Source organism: Octopus bimaculoides, chromosome 3, assembly GCF_001194135.2.
Source record: "Octopus bimaculoides isolate UCB-OBI-ISO-001 chromosome 3, ASM119413v2, whole genome shotgun sequence".
Taxonomy (NCBI): domain Eukaryota; kingdom Metazoa; phylum Mollusca; class Cephalopoda; order Octopoda; family Octopodidae; genus Octopus; species Octopus bimaculoides.
The window spans coordinates 51,514,346-51,521,768 of NC_068983.1; positions in this window are offsets into that span (position 1 = coordinate 51,514,346).

Below are 7,423 nucleotides of genomic sequence, written 5' to 3' on the forward strand. Positions count from 1 at the left end.
TATATATATGTGTGTGTGTGTGTATGTGTGTGTGTGTGTGTGTGTATGTGTGTTTGGTTTATGTGTGTATGTGTTTATATGTGTGTGTGCATATATATTTATATGTTCCAAGTTCAGTTGCATGAGGAACCACCACTGACCATCAGCACACATTAACGAATGATATTAAACATGCCAAATACCCATTGGACAGGATTTCCATTTGCAATATCATTCGGTGGAATGCAGAGATAACGTACTTTACGAAAAAGCATACAGCCACTAATATTATTAACATTATTATTAATAATGTAGGTGGATATTTCTTTATAAATTATTCACTTAGTTCATCTACGCATGTGCCTCGAGTCATCAAACGAACACGGTAGCGTAGTAAGGAGAACATGCTTAAATTTGACTTATTTCGCGATGAAGATGGGATAAGAAAGTTCAACTAAGTGCCCGGAACAGGTATTAAGGTATCTACCATTTCCCCTGCGACCTTCATAAATGTAGGAGCCTACGTTTTTCATCCTTGTCTGATTTTGACCATGTTTGCTCGTAAAGTGAGCTCCCTGTGGCTTCCGAGGTCACTTGACTTCTATCTCTAACAAAGCAGATACTCTTCCAGCATCATCATATTTTTTTAACTTCCCTGCACGGTTAACACATTGAATAGCCATTAATAGTATTATTCTTCTTATTAATAATGCACTTGTGTATATATATATATATATATATATATATATATATATATATATAAGTATGTATGAATATGTATATGTGTGTGTTCCTCTGTGTGTGCACGCGTGTACATATATTTATAGTTATTTATAATTATTCGTGGTATTTTGAGGATTTGGGTAAATGATTGATTGTCAGTGTGTGTACATATGTGTACCTATGTGTGTAATGTGTGTGCATGTTTGTGTGTGTGTATGTGTGTATGTGTCTGCTTGCGTGTGTGTGTGTCCGCTCGCGTGTGTGCGTGTGCGTATCCATGTAACTGATTTCAAATATAAGCTAACTTTTAATGTTGCGTTGTCTTAGTAATCTATTAAATTAGCTTTAAAATGTCTGTAACCTCTATTATTGGAAGCGACATCGATCATCATTGATCAGCACTCTTAATGTATCCAATGACATGTTGCCCGAGAGAGTTTTATTGATCGCTGATGTTAAATTCAAATATAGAAATCGTAATTTTCTCAAAATTTATCCTGTGGAACCATCACAAGTGTTGTGTTCAATACATTTGCTTCCTTTTACGTGCTTTTTTCGTCGCTAAAAGCTGATTTTTAGGCGATTTCACTAATGATTTTTTTTTTCACTATTGGTAATAATTTATTGTGAATTTACAACAATCGATAGTGCTTGATTGTGAAATACTTGTTCTTGATTCTGTTATACATGTGTATTTAGGTATATCAGTGCATGTGTTTGAGTATATATGTATGTAACCATGTCCTTGAACGTCAATACTGAGACACGAACTCTGCAGGGTGAGTTACATAGTAGAAATTCAATACTAACAATTATTTTTTTTAATTTAGATATGTATACAATATGTCTGTTAAAAGTATATTAGTAAAGTTTGGACGCCTTAAACATTGGTGTATATAGATTGCTATTACTACAATTTACAAATATTTATATATATACGAATGCCAGTAACTTTTGTAATAGAAAAATGATACACAGCATTATATTCATAAATACAAAGTATATAATATGATATATTGGGTAACAGAAACACTTTCATTATAGACACATACACACACATATATATATATATAATGAAATTTCGCGCGAGTTATCAAAAATAATGCCTAGAAAAGTAGCTTTCTAAATGGATTTTGTTATAATCTATTGCATACTGAATGCAAAGTACAAAAATCTGAAATCCGTTCCATAACAGAGTAAATATGATATAAAAATGTAACAATAACTAAGCTCCATAAATTTAAAATAAATGAAATATTTTGAATATGTTACGATAGCTCTCCGTTTAAGTTTACTGATAGGAATGTATTTTATGTGGAAAACTTTCACAAAAATGTATTTTCTATTCATGTTCTTTTATATCAATTAATTGATGTCGTCTTAAGTATCAATTTAAGCAAGCATATGTTTATAATTGTCGTTAAATATGAATTTATCGCCGGTAATGAAAAGCAAGAAATATTTTCTGGTATAAATTAAGTATTCTCATCATCAATATCTCTATGTTCCATGAAATATACATTGAATACGAAAATAGCCATTCCGTGCGATGAATATATGTTCATCTAAATAATTGCATCCCTCACAAATGAAAAAAAAAGAAGTTTCTTTCCATTCAAACATTCTGAATATAAATAAATATACTGAAAGCGAATACATATATTAAGATAAGTAGTTCGTCAGTGCTATGAGATGTTTCGACTGTTATTTCTAGCAATACTGGAACTGATTAATGCCCTTAGTCACTTTAGTGACCTACATATTTATACTTTTCGATGGTAAAATTGGGAATAAGATACAGGTATTATATATTCACAATAAATTAATACCAATAAGGAAAAAAAGTCGTGTATAAAATCGCCTAAAAATCAGCTGATAGTCAGAAAAAAGCATGTAAAAGGAAGCAAATATAAAATAAGCTATCACATGTTGACTAGTCTTTTCGCAGGCACACACCACTTCTAGCATCAAAATATCTTGGTAGATCTCTGTAGAAACTGTCACAAACATATGTGCTAAACACATCCCACCAAGACCTGTGAAGAAATCTAAGTGCAGAATTCCTCCAAGCAGAAAAACGATTATCAGAAAATTTCGTTTAATAAAATTAAAATTTAAATTAACAAACAAAAATACTGCCAACAGCCACACATTAATTCGACGGCTAGCACTCTGCTCGAATCAAAACAAAATAACCTACAACAATATATGAAGACCATCATCGATAACCAAAGAACAACTGAGGAGAAATGGGCAGTTGAGAAAATCAAATTCAACTCAAAAGTTTTCTCTTTTGCGAAAAAACACAAGGTCACTGTCTCCACTGTTGGCCCTCTAATTGATGAAAATGGTAATCTTCAAGGATAATGTCAAAACCATGAGTCAGATACTGCAGAAACAGTATTGCTCTGGTTTTAGCAATCCTGATGCGGACGACCGGGACTGTATCACTGATGTTAATCCTCAACACACTATATTGGATATAACGTTTGGCGCCCCTGATTTCTTAGCGGCAATAAGCGAAATTAAGCACAATTCAGCTGTAGCCCTTGATAGGTTTCCTGCTTATGTCCTGAAGTCGTGTCCACACACATACACTCACACACACACCAGATATCTTGAAAGGGTTATCTGAAAGAAAAATGATACCTTAAATAATTTGAATGTCCAATGAAATAAAAACGAAATGTCCTCAAATAGCCTCGCACTCTGCATACACATATACGTACATACATGCATGCATACATATATGTATACAGATATAGGTATGTGGCGTAGACCTTAAAAAGTTAAAAAATTCTGCCATTTTTTTCTGCGCGTTAAATGTCCTTCGTCTCATGTTTGCCTGTTTTCCTTGCAACGTTACACCATTAATATATACATACATGTATTACATACACACACACATATACACTCACACAGAACAGTATTGGAAGAATATTTTTAAGTGAATTTTGGAAGATGGTCCTTGCAAGTCTACCATATAGATGAAAGAAAAAGGAGAGTATATTTTAGATTAACAAAGAACTTTGTTTATCTTCATTTTGAAAACTAAAAAATATGTATAGAAAAACGCATTATTTATGAGATGACTCAGTATATACGTAAATGTGAAATGATGAAAATGACTGCTGAACACCGCATTGGTGGATATGATTTCTTTATTTGTAAAATAAGGCTACCATTTGTTTCATGATTTTAAAAGTAGGAACCTTGTTGAGACACTAGGATATTTTCCTATTTTTCTTAATATGAAACAAATGGTTGCCTTACTTCACACACACACACACACGCACAAACACACACACACACACACACACACATACACACACACATATACAGACATATATATATATATATATATATATTTGCCTCGATGTCAATATTACTCTTCATCTTTAACGAACATTTAATTTCACTTAACTTTATCTTGATTTTTTGGAATGTTCACGTGCATACCTATTTCAGTGAATATATTTCATTACTCGATAGAATAATTTATACACACGCAGGCACACGCGCGCACACATACGCATGCGCATACACACAGTGAAAGAGGGGAAGATTAATATAAGAGAGCATTTGGCGATACTCTAATTGCAGTGTAGTTCGTTTCATTTAGAATAAGATGTGGGTGACTTAGAAGTTTTTGTATGTGTACTATGGTATGTATTAATGACAAGACATTCTTTAAAATTCTATATAGTGTCACGTGAAAATGTGAGGATAATAAAAGCATATCGAAGTTGTATGAATAGTAGCTAACTCATTAATTATCCTCAAATTAAAAATGTGTTTGAAAGAAAAACTCAGATATGTAAAAAGAAATTAAGCACATTCAGCGTGTTCTGTCGAGTAATTGTTCATTTCTACTATATTTACAAGGCCTGAAATTTTAGGGAAGGAGTTAAGTAGATTACATCGACCCTAGTGCGTAACTGGTACTTAATTCATCGACTCGAAAAGAATGAAAGGCAAAGTCGACCACAACGGAATTTGAACTCAGAACGTGAAGGCATTTTGCTGGCTTGCTGCCTTATGTCGACTAAATATTGTCGTAGATGTCGGCAATGTTTTGTTATAGGAAACAAGAATTCCTCGTAGGTGAATAAACAAAACAAACAATTCTTGAAAACCTTCATAGCTGCAGGATGATTTTAATGTAGATATGTCATATAATGTTTGTGATAATCATGAGAAAATATCAAATTTATTGACTAACAACCCGCAAAACAGATTTTTAATTGTCCATTCTTGACACTGTGGAGCTATAAAATAATTTATTTCATTTTTAAAGCCACCTGGTTTCTAATAATCAGGAAACATTTTGCACATCTCCGAACTTTTAAAGTGGCTTATTTTAACTTTCATTCAAAGCTTTTATATATTAGGAGTTAATATAACAGTGGCGATCCATGATCTACGATACTTCCATATTGTTTTAACGACGAAAATGCACGTTGATCATGAATTTAAACTTACCGTATTTTACCTCAAATTACTTTTATTGTTTTGATTGGCAGGCAGTCAAATTGATTGACGCTGCATCTCAAATTTACTCTGTCAATATTTATAGAAATTATATAAATGTAATCTATCTTAGAACTACATGAAATTAACAGATTAAATTTTGAAGTTAAAAATTTAACAACAATTGCATGCGCTTAGCTACAGTAATACTTCATGGTTCACTGTTACATTTACAAGTCGACAAGCATTTTTACAAATCTATGCAGAAGTGATTTACTTAAGAAAAAATCCACTATTAAAATGGATAACAATCAGTCCATATACATTTAGATCGTCTGAGCTAACTAGCTTTGAGTCAATATTTGAAAACAATGTTAGTAATGGTAGTAGTTATACTGGTAACAACAGTATCAATCATCTTCAAAGGTGTGTTTGAAAACGAATATTATCTGCGATTATAAATATCTGAAAGCCCACTGAACAAGTGAAATAATTCAAAAACATTTATAATAATGATTTCAAATTCAGACACTAGGCCAGCAATTTTAGGAGAGTTCTAAATTCATTACATCGGCCAGGTGTGCTAACAATTCTGCCAGCTCACCACCTTAACAACAGAAGTAATAACGTGAAAAAAAATGGAGAGTGATTCATATCAGTAAGGATTTTAGAAGACGTTTCTGCAAAGTAGTCGATTATGGTCTGCACGGAATTTTCCTTGTGTGCCATGAGGGTGCAAACATCCGAAAGTAGAGCTCCAGGGATGAGCTTTTCCACTGTCTTGGTTCGAGCAGAGAATCAGCAGAAGGTCAAGGTATTTCATTGGGTGGAAGAGAACCTGCGTGAAGAACAAGTTGAAAACGACGGGGTGAATATGCAACCCTGTTTCATACCACTGGAGATGTTGAAATAGTTGGTGAAGCCGCCATTGCAGAGACCTTGAACGCTCATGTTATGGAAAGGTGTTATAAATGTGGTGAACTTGCCTGGGTAACCCAGCTTAGTTAGGCAGGTTTATAAAGCTTCTGTGTTGATTGTGTCAAAAGTTTTGGATATGTCTAAGAACACTGATTATAATGACGTAGAAAAAAGCTATTAAGACATACATGATGAAAATAAAGATTGATTTTAAAATCTCGGGTAGCTAGCAAATATAAGTATGGATAAATTAGAGGAGCTAGAACAAAATTTGTATAAATGAAGGCTTACAGTATGCATTGTGGTCTTAAGGGATATTGAAGATTCACACCGACAAAACAGATATTGCAGCGAGCTAAAAGCTGTGAGAGTGAATGAGAATTAAAGCATTCTTCTGGATTTCTACAAAGAAGCGGATTATACGTTTTAAGCATCTAAGTCATATATAATGATAGGAAAAAAAAAATCATTAACTTTTTGATACCTTGTGAAGGCGAATGGATCAGCATTTAGAGCATCGGACACACTATTGTGAAGTAATGAGTTCGACTCCTGGACAGAGCTGTTTGTTGTGTTCTTGAGCAAGGCACTTTATTTCACATTCCTCCAGTTCACTCCGCTATGGAAAGGAGTTTCCACGTCACTGGTGCCAAGCTGTATCGGTCTTTGCTTTTCCCTCGGACAACATTCGTGGCTTCGAAATGAGAGACTGATATGCATAGGCGTTCTGGTGGTCTTCCATGAAAAACTTTGCCCGAGCTTGCAACGGAAGATTCTAGGTGCCATCTCGTGGTCATTCATGATCGAAAGGCGTCCTTACCATTTATCTTGCGATAGTAGATGAATACAAAACAAATTGAGAAAACTGACTAAGGTAAAAACCATATGAAATAATAGAATATGTACGTGACAAAGAAGACATGTTTGTTCTTGCGGTAATTGCTGGATATGACACAAAATCCAAAGAGCTACCTTTGAGACTGAAGGATATTGATTCTAATATTGACAAACTACTGTCAGCATGCAGAAAAATATCAAGCTGTATTCTGCAAGAATCTTTAGAAGTGATTCTGCTGCTTGAGAAGACACATTGTCACCAAACCTCAGGAGAGCATATCTGCAAATTAAATTAGCTAGCTCTAATTTCAAATATTAATATGCATAATATTAATAATGAAAGAGTGTAAAAGAATCTTAAGTTTAGATTACACACACAGAAAAACACGTATAAACACACCCACGCACGCGCATATATATATATATTTGTGTATATATACATACATATATATATATATATATACACATACACACATACATATATATATATATATAT